At 40.6% G+C, this 17,948-nt stretch overlaps 2 long non-coding RNA genes and 1 pseudogene across 3 annotated transcripts; all 3 read right to left on the minus strand.

The window, feature by feature from the left end:
• Positions 1-208: 208 nt before the first annotated feature.
• On the minus strand, positions 209-837 carry LOC106625815 (putative nuclease HARBI1; annotated as a pseudogene).
• Positions 838-4,680: 3,843 nt separating this feature from the next.
• LOC118680480 (uncharacterized) lies at positions 4,681-9,437 on the minus strand. Of its 2 annotated transcripts, XR_004976011.2 has the most exons (3): positions 5,819-9,418; positions 5,040-5,459; positions 4,681-4,980 (listed from the first exon to the last, which is right to left on the minus strand). It is a non-coding gene; the product is annotated as an uncharacterized lncRNA (long non-coding RNA). The 2 variants fall into 2 exon arrangements; XR_011396975.1 differs by having other exon boundaries at positions 5,040-9,437.
• Positions 9,438-13,334: 3,897 nt separating this feature from the next.
• On the minus strand, positions 13,335-17,569 carry LOC138857764 (uncharacterized). The gene is made up of 3 exons (XR_011396939.1): positions 15,248-17,569; positions 15,056-15,190; positions 13,335-14,991 (listed from the first exon to the last, which is right to left on the minus strand). It is a non-coding gene; the product is annotated as an uncharacterized lncRNA (long non-coding RNA).
• Between the last annotated feature and the right edge of the window lie 379 nt (positions 17,570-17,948).

Raw genomic sequence — 17,948 nt, forward strand, 5'->3', positions numbered from 1 at the left:
TATTACCGAAATGAAAGATGAGTTTGTTAGCATAAGTTCTCAATTGCTTAAAAGTATTATTGAAAAAAGTGAGATAAAAAAGAGCAACTAAATCTAGAAATCTTTAAGTTCGAATAGAAAAAACAAAATTACGCAAAAAAAGAAGATTAATTAATAAGTATGTCATTTAATCAAAGATCTTGGTTGTACCTGAATTTAAAAATTAAGATTGATTTTAGTTCAGCCATGAAGACTGTTATATTTAAAAAAAAAAATACATTGAATTACAAATTTGCTATTTCGTCTCTTATTCTCTGGCCTTCGCTTTGCATTGAACCATTATCAGATGGGAATAAATTGTCCTCATTAATTTCATTTGCAGGAAATACAACTTCTTGATTGTGTTCAATGTTGTAACGTCTGCAAATGTTGTGTAACGCACAACAAACGTTAACAATTTAACAACATTTCAGGGCGATAATGTAATGTACACATTAAACAGCGGAAACGGCTTTTTAAAACTCCAATTGTTCATTCCACAATATTCCGAACAGCCGTATGTGCTATATTGAATCTATACTCCTTGGAGGAAATATTGCTTAGCGTGCCCAGATGAAACCATCTTGACTTGAACCGGGTTGCCGTTCATCTACGGCCCGTATTTGCATATCGTTGTCACAAATCTTTGGATAAAAGAAATATATATATGTATGTATTTTTATAAATATGTTTGAATATTAATTTATTGATTATACTTACTATCATCGCATTTATACTAAAATATCCCTTTCGGTTAAAATACAAATGCTCATTATCAGGTGGCTTAATTATTTTGATATGTGATTTCTTGAAATCAACTTTTTGTTTTCATCAATAGAAAGTTTTATCCACTGACCGCAAATGTAATTCTCTAAGAGGCATATCACCTGCGTTGAAATCTGCGACACCGTGCTTCTTGCCAAACTGATGCAAGAATCACGTCCTACTCCCCGTTGGTAAGCCCCATCTGTTAAAAATCTCAGTGTTGCTGCCAATTGAATTATAGGCGGAATCATCGACGGCTTCAAATGTGGTTCGATGAAATTTAACACCATTAGGAATGCATCTTTATTCAGTCGATAATGTGATATAAATCTGTAAAGTAGCGTTGAAATATATAAAAGCTGATAAGTAAATACAAGCTATTTCACTTACGATTCCCCTGGGCCATCAAGTGGGTTACTTTAGTCTCTTAATATTTTCCTTTTAATTTTTTCGTTCTTTCTTCTTCTAATAAAACAAAAGCTAAAATTGCGGAACTCATTTTAAACTTTACTACAATTGCTTTCAAAGTTCACAATAGTAAACAGCTGATTCGAATATTGGTTTTGCATATGTTCGAAAAGACGAAAATCCAATCAGATTCGGTGACACCATTGAAAATCAGAATTAGTTTACAATTCTGACAGCTAAGCAAATCTGTCTTGGATTCCACAACACCCCTGATAAATTTTATCATATCATAGAAATTGAAAATATAATTCTAAATAGGTATGCGCAACGATTTTTCAATATTCGTTGCGTCTATTTAAAGTATTTCACACATTGTGTAGTGTATTTTTCTTTTTCGAAGTTATATTTCTCGATGTTCCCTCATCTGGAATTACAAACTAGTACACAAAAAGATTTGATTTAACATTTGCGCCTTTTATATTCATTAACATTCTCTGGTGAAATATTACCTAATGGCTTGTTTACACACTTTCAAAACCGCTGTTGCAATGACAGAGTATTTATAAGAAACTTCGGATTTGATATTTTATGTTTCAACAACTTTTACGAAATGCTCATTTACCTATTCAATAATTATCATTAAAATATTAACTAAACTTACACATACATATGTATTTAAGTATTTAATCACTATTTTCCTTATGTTGTTAAAATTTATGTTTTGAATATCACTTTGCGGTCACTATTACTGGCACCATTCCCGAAGCTACGTATGTACATGTTGAAAAGAAAGCAGAGCGGTCAAACCAATAAATTGGATAAGGAAAAAAGGTAACTCAACAAGTTCAAACTACCGAATTAAACAAATCCTATACAAATTTCTCCAATGGACTGACAGTACTTGCGGTGCAACCTAGAGCTACCAATCAATCTGTCAGATTGAATTACAGTCGCTAATTTCGTGGCTACATTCACTTAGACATTTTCTGAAATGATAGCAGCGCTCAAAGCCATCTTTATATATTATATTACAGGTATGTAGGAGTTCAGCCTCTTCGGGTTCAATTAGTGCTTCAAACCATTTGGGGCCCTCAATGAAACTACTTATCTCCGTTATGCTTTTTGTAGATAGCCATTCAAGGCTTAAACTTGATGAATACCAAGAGTTTTATGTCGGGTTTGTGTTAGAGCTGGATTTCCTTCCCTTCGAGTTTGTGCTGCGAAAAATATTGTTTTACGGCATTTCCATTTTTAACGGATGTTCTCCAATGGGCAATGCCCCGTTATAGTAACTATAAATCTGTATATATTTTTTCTGGATCTATTTTATAAGTCCTTAGTTCTTGTCTTGTCATATTTTAGCCATATCTGCTTCACTATTTTGCATTCGGTTATAGGTGCCCAGTTGTTCAAATTGTCTATTGAGCTCACTCTCGAACGTTCCTTGCGGGCATTGTATTGTCTCTGCCATGGATTTGTCTAGTGAGGCTCCTGACTTGGCCAACTTCTCTGCTTTTTCGTTCACGAAAATGTTCCTGTGACGGGGAACTCAGAGTTGAACTACCAGTGCGCATAAAGCCTTCCTACATTTATTGACACCACTGGAATTAATCTTTGGCGACGACAAGGTTTGGAATGTCGCTTGGCGTTCTGTGTATATGTTAGCTTTTTAATCCTCCTGTCATTATTCAGTAGAACTCCCCGGCCTTTTCTATGCTCAGTATTTTCGCTTGCAAGAAGCTAGCTAAGTTTGGTAGACGGATAGAGAAAGAAATATCAAGATCCTGAGAGTATACCCCCGTTCCTACTTCGCTGTCTATTTTATACTCTTCGATATTGATTGAGAGAGTATCCCCCTCCCCTAAACCTCCTCTCCATTCACATCTAGAGTGTATTATCACCTGGAAGTAACTATTGAAAAACAACCTCGGGAGGATATAGTCTGATTTATTTAAAATTGTTTTCAGCTCATTCAAAATATTGCTATGTCTACGACTCTTTCGGCTCCAACCACCCAACTCCTAATTATAGTTCTTATAGCAGAACATTCTGCTACTTTTCGTATAAAAACGTCTATGGACAGTTTTTGCAGGAGCATATTACGCGCATCAGTAGTACACGACTAAATAGTCGAGGTATATTTACATGAAGATAATATGATAAACTATATATCAAATCTAGGTATTCAAATTAAATGTAATGGGGAGAATGACAAGAAGCCAAATTGCAATACCTTGAAAAAATTAAGAAGGAAACTAACACATTCACACGTCGCAACGCTTTATGAGAAATCTCTGTTTGCGCTTTCTATTAATTAAATCATGATCCAACAGATTGTGAATTTGCGTAGAATAAGAGAGCGAATATTAGCAATTTCTTAGCAAATAATACTCATGTTCAAACAGAAGGACTTCGTTTGGGAACCGCCTCGAAAGCTCAAATTGCATTTCGGTCACGCAGTGCTCCTACAGTTGTATGCAAGGAACTTAAACTAAAGTTTCAGTCGAAACATACAGTTTCAGATCGACCAGAGGTATCGCTCCTGCCATCTCGAAAATCAATCGATGACGGTGCATGCCTGAAAAGTAAAGGCCTAAAGGTTTCAACGTGAACGAAATGTAATCGTTAGTCTAACATTCTTAGACGCTGTAGCAGAGACTTGGTGCGGCATTATACTCTGCTACGAGTGTAACGGAACACATCGTTGCAGTGCGACGGGTATTAAGTATTGGAATTGCATTAAGGCGAGATAAATGGTTCGCATTTCTCTATGATACACCTTATAGACAATTTATTTAGTTGCCTAGAACGAAAAAAATTTAGGGCGGTGTTTTGGCTAATTTTTTTATGTTTTTTTATTTATTTGTTTATTTATTTAATTTATTTGTTTTAAATAATTCCCAAATTACCTATATTTATTTCATTTATATATTGTATAATATACAAAAATCATAGTTTCTTATTTTCGCATCGTAATTCAAATTATAAACAACAATGCGAGTATTTTTAATTACATGAATAATTTTTAAAAATTATAAATTTTGTTGTTAAGACAAAAAATGCTTAGAGGGAGAATTTGCTTTTACCTAGGGCCTGTTTTGGTTCCCGGTTAAGCGACGTGAGCAATATCAATGCCTCGGTCATGTCTCGTTTTCACTCGTTAAAATCATTGCTTGCGAGAGCTATATTTCCATTAATTACTTAGTGTAGAACTTTTGCTGCCCCAAATTTCAAATAAAAATCAATAGTTGCCCATCAACTTTGCAATACAACTCTTCAACTTTTACTGATAGGAGTCGAACACCATTATACATTATAAGATGTTCTAAGATTTATTTAAATTTCAGTCCAGTTGCGCGAAGTCGCTGAGATCAAACAACGCATTGTATATGTCACCATAAGGATGTCAAGCCCACGCATAGTTACGTACCTAGGCGCTGGAAAGTTACTGTTTCGTTTGGTAGACCAGTGAAATAAAACTTGATGAAATTATCTTATATGTAGTAATACATTAAACTGATTTTATTTCAACTTTTTGTATATTAGATCGATGATTAAGCTAAAGTGGTGAATAAGAACTGTTTGTAATTCATTAGTGTGCCGTTGGCTGCATATTATTTGAGGTACATTAAGTGCGATGACTGAAGAGTTAAGAAAAGTCGTGTTATTTCCGTGTTACAATATTTTAGAAGAAACACGAACATTTGAATGATTACGTGTGTCAAATTTGCTTTGCAATTCGGTAATTGTGTTTATGAGGGGTCCCAACTGATGTACTTGAGACCTTATCTGATAATAAATATTTATGATATTAGCTACTGCGATTTGAACATCTATCATACACTCACGTTCAGTTACAGACGTTCCACTTATTTTTGGTTAGCGCTGGATCCATATTGCCTTACACTTTCCGATTGGCTTTCATAGTCGATTCAGACGTTAATTGCCTAGTAGCATCTCTTCTTATAACGGGTGATCCTTCGTTGATAACTACCTCCTTATATTTTAAAAGTTACTCTTGAGGAAATCATACATACCAATGTCTGAGTTAGTAATTCGTCATGTGTTGGCTGCATTTTGTTGGTAATGACGCTGGCTATTTATATTGCACGCCTTAAACCAATAGTCCACCGGTGTAAAGGTTGTATTCATATTATTTGAGGCGGAGGGTCACATTGTTTTTTCGGAACAGTTCTGTTCGAATAAATGTTCTAAGTTCGAATGTTCGTTACAGAGAACTTCTATAACTGTTGAGACCAAGTCGTAAACTAATAAATAAATTATCAGTAAAAAATTTACATTCCATTTGGCTCAGCAAAATGTTAATTTGTTTACACCATAGTACATTTTTTCACCCTTATTCAACATAGAGATAGCGATTGGCGCACAGCCATAATTGGGAATAAAGAAAATTTTTAGTTAATTAATTTTCAGTGAAGAAGTTGTACGATAGGTTAGGCTACTTTTTTATCAATCCAGTGATCGAACTCAAAATATTTCATAGATGATGAAAACATAGTTTAAACATATTTTACATTGACATTCTATTTTCTTGCAACTTGTAAAGATCCGATGCGGCGAAATTTTTGGAAAAATTTATATTTACTCGTTTCACTTATACACTCACCTTTTTGCACTTTAACGTAAAATGAAACGGCGTATGAAAGGGGAACACGGGCGGAAACTTGCGGACGTCTGATCGAGGGCGATTCGCTGATGAGAAAAGAAGAATTCTGGTCTATTGTTACTCCCTTTTGAGTGTTGGGTAATGTAGAGTTGTGGTAGGATGTGATGTGTGTGTGTGGGTGGTCTGTGTGGTGTGATGTCTGCGTGGTATGATGTCTGCAGGGGTGGTGTGTGTTCGTGTGTGTTAGTGGGTGGAGTCTTCTTGTGGATCGTGTTAATGTGGTGTGTTGGCGCTCAGTGGTGCGTATGGAGGGGGGAGGCGTAACTCATCTAGCCATCCCGGCCCACCTAGGCCAATTTTAGCCTAGCAACCGCTGTAGTTGCTGCAGCGTTGCAACGACGCTGCTGAGGCCAGTGGAGCGGCGGTATGTTGGCCTGGGCTGCCGACGCCGCGTTGATGCCTCCTGTCGCCTCGGTCTGGATGGAGGTGGAGCTGCCTGTCTTCGGTGGTGCTCCGGATGGTTGCTTTGCTGCGATCTGCGGCTTGGGGCGAGTTGTCGCCCGACGGCCCGCTTTGGGGTGCGGTGCAGCATAGTATGGTGCTGTCTATGGCACAGCTGGCAGAGCGTAACCGACGTACACTCCGGAGTCGTGTGGACCGTAGACAAATAGTTTAGGCAGTGCCCGTGCGCTTGGGCAACCTGCTGACGTTGTGGTGGCTGCATGCTTCGGAAAATGCTGCAGTGTTGCAGCCGGTGTGTGCGTCGACACAGTGGGCATCGGCTGTGTTGAGGTACCGTTGCCGGTGCTGATGAAGGTGTCAGTGGTCCGCGCGCCATTACGGGGAGCGGTTGCAGGGACGATTGCCGCTGCGGTTTGTGGTGTTGCAGTTGCCCCAGGGCGCGGCACATTGATGGCGGACCTCACAGCTGGCGTTGGTGTTGTTGCCATATCTACTTCCATATTGATCTGTATGAAGAAGTTGGAATGATTATACATTTGTGGCATGTAAATTTATGGCGAATGTGCCACGGTGTGTGGCAGGAATGGATCGTCAATTTGATCGATCATTGCGGTTAGAATGTTTGGTTTATAACGGTTTTGTCATTTGCGGGTTTATTGGTTAGTTATACGACTAATTCATTTGCGTCGCGGTAATATCGGCGAATTGGTTGTTATTTGCGATTTTGTCATTAGATACGGTTGGCAGAAAACATAATTTCACGAGCGGTCTTGTCAGCGTTCCGCTTTGAGTACGGAGATCAACTACTCGTATATGACCGTCGGAACCGTAATATAATTTTTCTATGCGGCCAAGCCGCCATTCTGTGGGGGGTAGACAATCATCGTGTATGATAACACAGTCTCCAAGCTTTGGTGCCTTTTCTGGAGTTTTCCATCGGTACCTTTTATGAAGGTCCTTGATGTACTCTTCCTTCCATCGACGGCTGAAATCATGATGGAGAATTTTGATTCTTTCCCATCGATTTAATAGGGATAGCGACCCCACGCCTGGCTCAGGTATGGCCAGAATGGGTGCTCCTTTGAGAAAATGCCCTTTGAGAAAATGCCCTGGAGCTGTGAAGTCGGAGGGATCTTGCGAGAGTGGGGTGAGTGGCCGTGAATTGAGAACGGCTTCAATTCGGATTAATAAGGTAGTGAATTCTTCATAATTGAATTTATAATTTCCAGCTACTTTTTTGAAATGGGATTTGAAGCTTTTTACAGCTGATTCCCATAAACCACCCATATGAGGAGCGCTTGGGGGGATAAACTGCCAATTAATGCCTTGGGGAGCATACTTCTGAACAATTTCAGGTGATACTTGTTTAATAAAATCCACAAACTGTTTTTCAGTGGCTCTTTGAGCTCCAATGAAGGTTTTGCCGTTATCGCTCATTAGTTTTGAGGGGAAGCCGCGTCGTCCGACAAAGCGAGCAAATGCCGCGAGAAAAGCCTCCTTAGTCAGATTTGTACATAGCTCGAGGTGCACTGCTTTTGTCGTGAAACAGACAAAGACAGCCACATAGCCTTTCATTATGGTGGGCGACCTTAGCATGGACGCCTTTATTTGAAAAGGCCCAGCAAAATCGACACCTGTGACTGTGAAAGGCAGAGCGAAGTTACAGCGTTCCGGAGGAAGTGCTGCCATAATCTGCGTTCGCAACTTCTGCTTATGCAGAGTGCAGATCTTGCACATGAAAATGCATTTTTTGATTTGGGGCTTAAGTCGGGGAATATAGAACTCTTGGCGGACTATATGTTGCATTAGGCGATGTTCTGCGTGGAGCATAAGTAAGTGGATATAATTGAGGAGTAAAGTGGCAAGTCGAGATTTCTCTGGTATGATTAGAGGATGGCGTTCATTATACGTGAGGCTTGAATTGGCAAGCCGACCATTCGCACGAAGCAGACCTTTCGTGTCTAGGAATGGGTTAAGAACTAAGAGTGAACTCCTTTTGTCAATGGGTTTTGATTCTCTTAATAGTGTTATATCGCGGCTGAAGTAGCGCGTTTGAGTTGATGCGATTAGAGCGACCTTTGCCTTTTGCAATTCCAGGTGCGTCAATGTATCGCATTGGGGGTACTCTGAGGGAACTCCCTTAACTTTAATTTTAAGTCGCTCTATGAACTTTAACATATAGGCGATTACTCTGAGGGCTCGGGAGAACGATGAAAATCGCTCAAGGATGTCAGTATCCTCCACTGCTGTGTGAAAGGAGTCGATCTTTCGACTTTCGGGGGCTATTATATTGCGCATGGGCGATTGTGGCCAAGAATCGGGAGATTCTGTTAACCATCGGGGGCCATTCCACCAGAGGGTGGTGGTGACGAGATGCAGGGGTTTGCATCCTCTTGTACCTAGGTCAGCAGGATTGTCAGCACTGGCTACATGTCGCCAAGTGGCTGATCCCACTAGGTCAAGTATTTGAGACGTTCGATTAGCAATGTACGTCTTCCATGCATGTGGTGGTTTTTCCAACCAGGCTAGAACAATTTCAGAATCGGACCAGAGATACAATCTATGTTTCTTCATGTTTAAATGGGTCTGCGCCATGAAAGCTAATTTTGCGAGTAGTAGCGCGCCACAGAGCTCAAGTCGAGGTAGACTTAGCGTTTTTAAAGGAGCCACCTTTGCTTTTGCTACTAATAAGTGGCTTGTGGTCGCGGTATCGCTTTGTGTGCGCACATAGATAGTGGCACAGTATGCCTTCTCCGAGGCGTCACAGAAGCCGTGTATTTCGACTTTGTGTTCGGGGAAATAGTTTACCCATCGAGGGATTTGTATCTGGAAAATGTCTTCCAGATTGTTTGCAAACTGGGACCATTTTTCTAAGCGAAGAGGTTTCACTTGTTCGTCCCAGTCGGTTCCGTCTAGCCATAATTCTTGTATCAAGATTTTCGATTGTATCATAATTGGCGAAAACCATCCTGCGGGGTCGAAAAGTTTTGCCACAGAGGATAAAATTTGGCGTTTTGTTATGGCGGATAATGCTGATATTGACTCTGTAGTGTATGAAAACTGGTCAGATATCGCGTTCCATTGGATCCCCAGAGTTTTTGTTGTACTTTCCTTTTCGAATTTAAGGAAATTAGTGTCCAAAAGATTTTCTTTAGGTATGTCCTTTAAGATATTAGGGTGGTTCGCCGTTATCTTTTTTAACGGAAACCCTGCGGTTTTGAGGGCTTGTGTCACTTGTGCTAGTGACTCGTATGCTTGTGGAAGACTGTGACTTCCAGACAGAATATCGTCTACATACGTTTGTGTTTTTAACACCTGGGTTGCCAGAGGAAACTCTGACTTGGTGTTTTCTGCCAATTCGTGCAGTGTTCGAATGGCTAAATATGGGGCACAGTTGACGCCAAAGGTAACTGTTTTCAATTTATAATCGCGGAGTGGACTATTGGGAGATTTTCGGAAAATAATTCGCTGAAAATCTTGATCGTCTTTATGTACGACTATTTGTCTATACATTTTTTCGACGTCTCCGTTAAATACGTTTTTGAATATACGCCAATTTAAAATTAGTAGCATTAAATCTGGTTTGAGCGTGGGTCCCGTAAATAGAATATCATTTAGGGAATTCCCCGAGCTAGTAGATCTTGATGCATTAAAAACAACTCTTACTTTAGTTGTTTTTTTGTCTGGCTTTACTACTGCGTGATGAGGCAAGTAAAATGAGTAATATTTGCCATTTGTGAGTTTTTCGCATGGGCTTACTTCCTCCATGTGGTCTAAATGGAGGTATTCTTCCAACACGCCATCGTATTCTGGCTTAAGCTCACCTTTTTTAAGTAAGTTTTTTTCCATACTTAAAAACTGCTGTATAGCAGAGGTGCGAGAGTGACCTAAGGCGATTGTGTTGGGAAATTGTTGTTTTAGTGGTAGTCGTACGACATACCGACCATTATCTGATCTAGTAGTTGTGGCTTTGTAAAAGTCTTCACAATACTGATCTTCAGGGGTTGTGATTAATATGGGGGGGAGTTCTTCTAACTCCCAAAACTTTTTCAATTGTGAATTGAGGTATTCGTTTGAGATTTCCTCAACCTGAGTGGTCATGGTGGTAACTGGTTCCGAAACTAGTCCACTTAGGATCCACCCAAAAATAGTATTTTGTGCCAGAAGTGTATTTGAAATTTTCTCAATAACTTCGAGTATTATCTGTGGTATGAGATCGCTGCCTAATAGAAGGTCTTTTTGGGCGGGAGTGTTGCAGTTGGGATCTGCTAGCTTTAGGTGTGAAACCTTTTGCCAATGCTTGCTATTTATGTGATAGCTTGGAAGCATATTTGTAAGTTGCGGTAAGACTATAGCTTCTGCTTGTATGTGCTTATCCGCTTGGGGGGAAATTAAGGTAATGGGGCAGATTTTATTAGAGTTTTGGACTACTCTTCCGCCCATTCCTGTAATTTCAAAGTTGGCTTGTTTTGTTGGCAGTTGTAGCCTATTTTGTGCCCTAGACGCTATGAAAGATCGTTGTGATCCTTGGTCTATTAAGGCCCTAAGTTTAAACAGCTCTCCTCGGTGTTCGATGGAGATGACTGCTGTGGGTAGTAGTACCCTACTTTGGTTTTCGCTGTGTAGCGTTTGGGTTTTTAATGCCTTTGAGCAACATGGTGCTTCTTGGCAATTATCGGGATTTCGCACTTCGGGATTTGCGTTGCAACTAAACCCGTGACTCTTTTCATATTTGCGCTGTTTGGGGGTGAGCTGGAAAATGTGCTGTAATGCAGCATTGAATGATTTGCTTTCGCACTCTTTAAATGTATGTGCATGTGATAGGCAATTTGTACAAAGTCTTTTCGTTTTTATAAAATTGTTTCGATCGAAATTATTCATCTTTTTGAATCTCTCGCAAGATTTGAGCTTATGCCCCCCTGTACACAGTTCGCATGACGTTTGTTTATACTGTTCGGAAGTGAACGATTGATTTTTAAAAAAGCTTCTATTTAAATTGTTATTGCTACTGGTTTGGGGTCTATTAAAGCTCCTATTGAGGTCGTTTTGAACGTTTTTAGTTCTAACTAGTTTTGTGTCTACCCTTTCTGCTATTTCATATTGGGTAGTTAGAAATTCTTTCATTTGCTGCCACGTTGGGCATTTTTTCCGAGATGAGAGCGATTGCTCCCACAAAAGTAACGATTTTTCTGGTAATGCCGCGGTGCATATATTTACCAGAATAGGGTCCCAGCTGTCTGTGGGAATATTTTGTGTCGATAAAACCGACAAACAATTAGAAACAGTGGATTGTAATCTAATAAATTCATCACTTGTTTCTTTCTGAATTTTAGGCAAGTTCATTAGTATCGTTACTTGCTTATCGACCAATATTCTTTCATTTTCGTATCTCGCTTTTAGAGCTTCCCAAGCCAGATTGAAATTATCGTCATTTAGTGCGAACTGTTTGACTATGACGCCTGCTTGACCTTTTGTTTTGTATCGGAGGTGATACAATTTTTGTGCATTTGTTAATTTTGGGTGGTTTATGTAAACGGCTGTAAACATGTCCCGGAAGGACGGCCATTGTTCATAGCCACCATGAAAGACTTCGGTATCACATGTGGGCACCTTGAGATGGATGCCTGAATTTGACTCTTGACATTGAGTTTGTGGCAGCTCTACTCTCGGATGTGGAGCAGGTGCTATGGCTTTAATTAATTTTAATTGATCCGAAATCATTGCTTTTGTTTCTTCAAACTGGTCTAAGCAGTTTTCGTACTTGGCGTAAGCCGAGGATTTAAAATTTTCAGGTAGATCTGAGTCGTCAGATTCTACTATTGCGTCATATGCAGCTTGGAGACGTGTCCAGAAATTATCAAGATTTTCCTTTTTGATTTCTAATACCGATTCAGAATTATCCTGAATCGGCGAAGATGAAAATCGAGTGCAGTATCGTATTAGACTGTCACTCTCAGATATAAATTTGGTGTATGAAATATCTTTCACCCGTTTTTGTTTTGTAGCACCTTGCTTTGAGCGTGTAGCTTCTGCAGGTGTACACGGACTTTTTTCGTCAGAAATCATTTTAGGTACTTTTAGCAATTGAGATGTTTTTGATTCTTTTGAGTCTGAGCTCATTTAAAAGATGTACCGAAATAAAATAAAATATTTTCAATATAAGAAATATATGTATATTTGAAACCTCTTTTAAGAAAATAAGGGTTTTTTTTCACAAAATAATTATCCTTTTTAAACTCGTTTGAGTACCTAACTCTTTTATGATAGTAAGAGATTTTATTTAATTGAATAAATATATTACGCGTATTTCGGGTTTTATCGTTTTTTTTATATTTTTTTTATATTATTTAATTAATTAATATTAAACGCAAATGTTTTTTATTATTACTTTTATTTGTAAGTATTATGTGTCCGTAATTTGTATAGGGTATACCTATAAGCGGATCAGCTGATACATATGTACTTGACGTTATGCGCAATTGAGAGCTCGTCTTAGAGATCAATGCACTTTGTACATATGTACATATGTATTTATGTAATATAATATATTATGTTTAAATATTTTTGCGCAATCCTGCTTGTTTTTGTTGGTCAAAGAACAAGGGGTATTGCGAATATGTGCCAATGTGGACTTAGAATATTATATGTATGTATATATGCAATCCTACTTGTTTTTGTTTAACAAGAACAAGGGGTATTGCGGAATATTTGCCAATGTGGACTTTAAAGCGAAGTATTAACGTATTTTTGTATACCTGAGCGTGTATATATGTACGCAGTGCGAAAGGACCGCGAAAAGGAAAAAATATACCGCAGGTATTCTTGTAAATGTATGTATATGTGTATGTATATCACGTAATATATTTGTGCGGAATATATGTACGCAGTGTGATGTCTGCGTGGTGTGATGTCTGCAGGCGTGGTGTGTGTTCGTGTGTGTTAGTGGGTGGAGTCTTCTTGTGGATCGTGTTAATGTGGTGTGTTGGCGCTCAGTGGTGCGTATGGAGGGGGGAGGCGTAACTCATCTAGCCAATTTATATTAAAAAACGTTGCGTAAGAATTCAAAATTCATTTATCGACTAAACTGAGCATGGAAGATAATCATATTTGGCATATCAATAACTTATACAATATTATAAACCATAGACTCCCTTAGTTTAACCGGGCATGGAAGACAGTCATATTTGTATCTTAATCATTTATATTATAGACCAAAGACTCCCTTAGTTTTTTGTATCTTAATAACTTATATTATAGACCAAAGACTCCCTTAGTTTAAATGCAGCTGGAAAATCATTATATTGAATATATTGAATATATTGGAGCCAGGGGAAGGTCTAGCTTGATTGCAATAACAATATTCGAGAACACACACATGCTAACATAATAACATCTTACATATTGACCGCTTACAATGTAAAGCCAACCGAAAGTATGAAAACCTTTATTTTGGGTATGTGGGGGCTAGAGGAAGTATCAACACAAGGGCGTGGGCACGGTTATCATCCAGTTTTACCCATTTTTACACTGTATGAGGAAGAACTTGCTTTCAGAATGTTTGGTTGTTTTAGCGTTGGTGGTTTGTTAGATATTATGTATTCTTTAAACCCTGATTTGATGCCCTGTACGAAAAAATAATTTTGTAGGCCGAGGCCCATTGTAATACCACCGTAACTAATGTTACCTCACTCTATTGTCTCCTCTCTGAATCATCTTGTGGTTCTGATAAAGTTCATCAGTATAAATAGTTTTATATGAGCAACTGCCAATACGTCGTCAAGGAAGCCCTCGACTGATAGTTGGGATTCTTTCCTTGTATAGAGCCTTACATTCGCATAGAAGATGTTTTACAGTCTCCTCTTCTTCTACCTCCTGACAGCTTCTACAATAGTCGTTGGGCTGGGTATTGCTAGCAATTAGACATTGACCTGTTAGTACACCTATCAGAGTTCTTATGTCATTCATTTTGAATTTTAATAGTCGATTTGTGCGGCTCATGCTCCATTCCTGCCACGTTTGCCTGCTAGTTATGCAAGTCAGTGATTGACTCTACCGAAATTCAGCTGGTTATTTGTAAAGTGGCACCTGTTCTGGTTAGTTCATCTGCTTCGCGTTTACCAAGGATATCACTATGCCCTGGAACCCATTGCAGGTTTATCGTGAAGTAGGATGTTAGATCCTCTAATAGGTCAAGACTATTTTATTATCCTTGATGAAATCATAGGAGACTTGGATGATTTCAAGGCCGTTTGGTATCTGTATATATATCTCCTTGTTGTGAGCACACTTTTTGTCAGAACAACGAGGCTTTCTTTGATTGCTGTGTTCTACGCTTGGAAGATACTGCAGTGGTCACCACTTCTCAAAGGAGTCGTTAAGTAGTTCTTCCGACACAAGTGTGATATCTAGTACTTCTTGTCGGTTTCTTGTAATGAACTTTGGCATACTACCTTTATTACACAGCAGAAGCTTAGTGCCTAGTAGATAATTTAAGATATACACACCACTGTCAATGACATCTGTGCTGTCTCAGACTGTATGATGTGCGTTTGAGTAGCACCCAAATATAGTCATGTACTTGGATGCTTTGCAATCCCTTACCACCTGCAAGGTGAGGTAGCACCTGCTTGTCGTCGTATGGCATATAGCACGAAACCAGCCGGTAACTACTTGGGCCCGTTTCCCAGCTTACTGCTGCTGTGTCATTGTTGCTATAATGATGTTATATAAAAACGTTAAGATGTTTCTTTGCCATTATGCATGCCCTGACTTTACCTTCACAATTTGCCATAAATAACTTGTAGTTCGGTGTGCTCAGTCCGCAAATATGCCCTCCATTAACCCATGGCTCCTGAATGAGGACGAACTCAGGCTGTTCTATTGCCACGCGGTTAATTAGGGCTACTCAAGCTAGTTTTCTGTGATGTAGATTAATTTGTAGAAGGTGCATTAACTATATATACTCACCTTGCTTTAAACGTTCCACATCGCTGGAGGATTCCGTAGATTTCGCATATTCCTCGACTTCGCATATCTCGTTTGCTGATGCTAGATGGTCTGTGTCATCGGCGTCCGACTTGTAGGGTGTTATTCTCACTTTCGTGATTCCATAATTAATCTCCCCGCCACTTTTCACCAGTGGTTCGATGAATTCTTTCGTTAGTAACAGCAGAATCTGGCCTTTTTGGTCTCCCGCCAGATTCTGCTACGGGGTCCTCAAATCCCTTGACGATCTTCCACCCCTTCGTGGACAGACTGGGATTGGTGGCTCTTATGAGCTGCATAGTCTGGTCCGGCTGTGACGGTGTAGCCGGGATCCATACCCTTGCCCTTGGTCTGGATGGTATGTCCTTTTTATCTGCTGCGACCAATTTCCCATTTAGGTATACCTTCCCTACCTTGGATATAACAGCTTTGTATAATGCGACCGATCTCTCGTTGTCGCATGCAATTATTTTGATTTGGCCCTGGTACCATCCAGCATCTGTGCATCACGGTGGCGGACCCGGATTGCTTAGTAGCACTTCCAGCGACACATTTATCAGCGCAGTCTGCACTCATTTCCATTGGGCTCTGAAGATTCTTCCTTCGGGGTCTCCTTAGAACGCAAATGACAATTCGGTTTTGGGCCACATCGGCAAATGATTTTGCGGGCATTATACTGTTGTTGTTGTAACGATTACCTAGTCCCCGTTTGGGTGACAAATTCCAGATTCGTTGTTGTCGAGTTCATCTAACGGGAGGACCAGGAAACGAGCTGTTTCGACGGGGTCGGACCATAGGGAGAAGGGTGTTAGATGAGTGGGGTTTGTTGGGCATGCAAAGAGGTGGTTAGTGTCATGCGGAGACTCATTGCACGCAGGACATGTGTTTGGTGTGTCGGGGTCTATTCTGGATAAGTAGGATTTCAACCTGCTACAGTATCTAGAACGAAGTTGCGCGAGGGTCACTCTGGTTTCGCGAGGCAACTCGAGCTCTCTACGTCTGCTATGGGTGGTGGTTTGACTCGTAATACGCCATTCAATGAGAGGCAGTCGGTGAAGGTGTTGATGGCTCTATTTTGAATGGCGGTCAGTGCCTGTCTGAAGTTCGTTGCGTCCGAAGTCCGGTCGGCGTACTGTCTAATGTCGTCGACGTAATCAAGGAAAGACCTCTTAATGTTCCTAGGAGGCGGCTCCGTTACAAGCAGGCGACTACAGGGGTGGTTTCTACGAAAACACCGTCAAGATGTAGAAATTAAACAGTAAAGGGGAGAGGACACCACCCTGCGGAACCCTCTGTTTAATTCTTCCCAGTTTGGAGTTTTGACCTCGAAATAGTACGGATGATTGCCGACCGCTCAGGTAGTTCATGGTCCACCGCTTCAGCCCTCAAGGGAGCGTGGATTGTTCGATGTCCTCGAGTAGCGTTGTGTGGTTGACTGTGTCGAAGGCTTTCGACAAGTCCAACGCTACGAGGATCGTCCTCTTGCAGGGTGGCTTTTGGTTTAGGCCATGAATTATCTTGGCGTTTATGACGCTAAGTGCTGTGGTGGTGCTGTGCACTTTCCGGAAGCCATGCTGATGTTCTGCTAGGCTCAGGTGGTGAGTGAACGTCGGGAGTAACAAGGCTTCAAGTGTCTTCACTACTGGAGAAAGGACCGTTATCGGGCGATAAGACTCCCCTTTGTTGGCGGGTTTCCCAGGTTTCAGTAGTGGGACCACTCTTCCGACTTTCCACACATCGGGTATTTGAAGAGTGGCCATCGACAAGTTGAGGACCTTGGTGAGATAGTTTACTCCCGTCGAGCCTAAATGTTTTAGCATCAGCATGCTTATTCCGTCAGGGCCAATGGATTTGGACGATTTGGCCTTTGTGATGGCACTCTGAACCTCCCCATCGGTGAAAGTAAGTGGCGCGCGGTCTTTTGGCATTTTGCGCAGCCGTCGGGTAACACATCGTTTGGCCTTGTCAGTCGAAGGGTGCAATGTAAACTGCCGGCTAAAATAGCTCGCGCACTTCTTCGGGTCCGAGGAGGCATGGCCATCGAATTGAATTTAAACCCGATCGTCATGTCTCCTTGGATTTGACAGGGCCTTAAGAGTAGTCCAAAGCTTACTCACACCGGTGAAGAGGTTGCAGGACTTCAGGTGCTCTATCCATTTTGTCCGCTTATGATGGTTTACCATTTGCCGAATCTCCAAATTGAGATCTGTTATTCGGGGATCACAGGGATCGGCATGGCGTAAGGTGTCGCGCTCATTTGCTAGTACAGCTGCTTCGGCTGGGAAATTAGGGCGGAGTTCCGTGATTCTTCCAGCCGGTATGAAGCGAGCAGTAGCAGCGGCGATTACCTTGCGGAATTGACGTGCGCCAACGATGACGTCCGTAGGTATGGGTAGTGCGTTCAAGGAGCTCTCAGTAAATTCTGTGAAGCCAACCCAGTTAGCTTTGTTAAAGTTAACAAAAGTGCGGTTGTCCACAGAAATAAAGTCAGGAGGTTCTCGATCGAGATAATTATGGGCAGATAGTCTGATGCGAGAGTTAGCACAGGTCGCCAGGTTATACTATTTATCAGACCACCGCTAGCGATGGTAATATCTGGCGAGCTATTACAGGTGCTCATAATACTGGTGGGGGCTTTTTCATTCATTGTGCAGAATGTCGAATCGTCAATCTGTTCCGCCAG

The sequence above is a fragment of the Bactrocera oleae genome, chromosome 6, assembly GCF_042242935.1.
Source record: "Bactrocera oleae isolate idBacOlea1 chromosome 6, idBacOlea1, whole genome shotgun sequence".
NCBI lineage: Eukaryota > Metazoa > Arthropoda > Insecta > Diptera > Tephritidae > Bactrocera > Bactrocera oleae.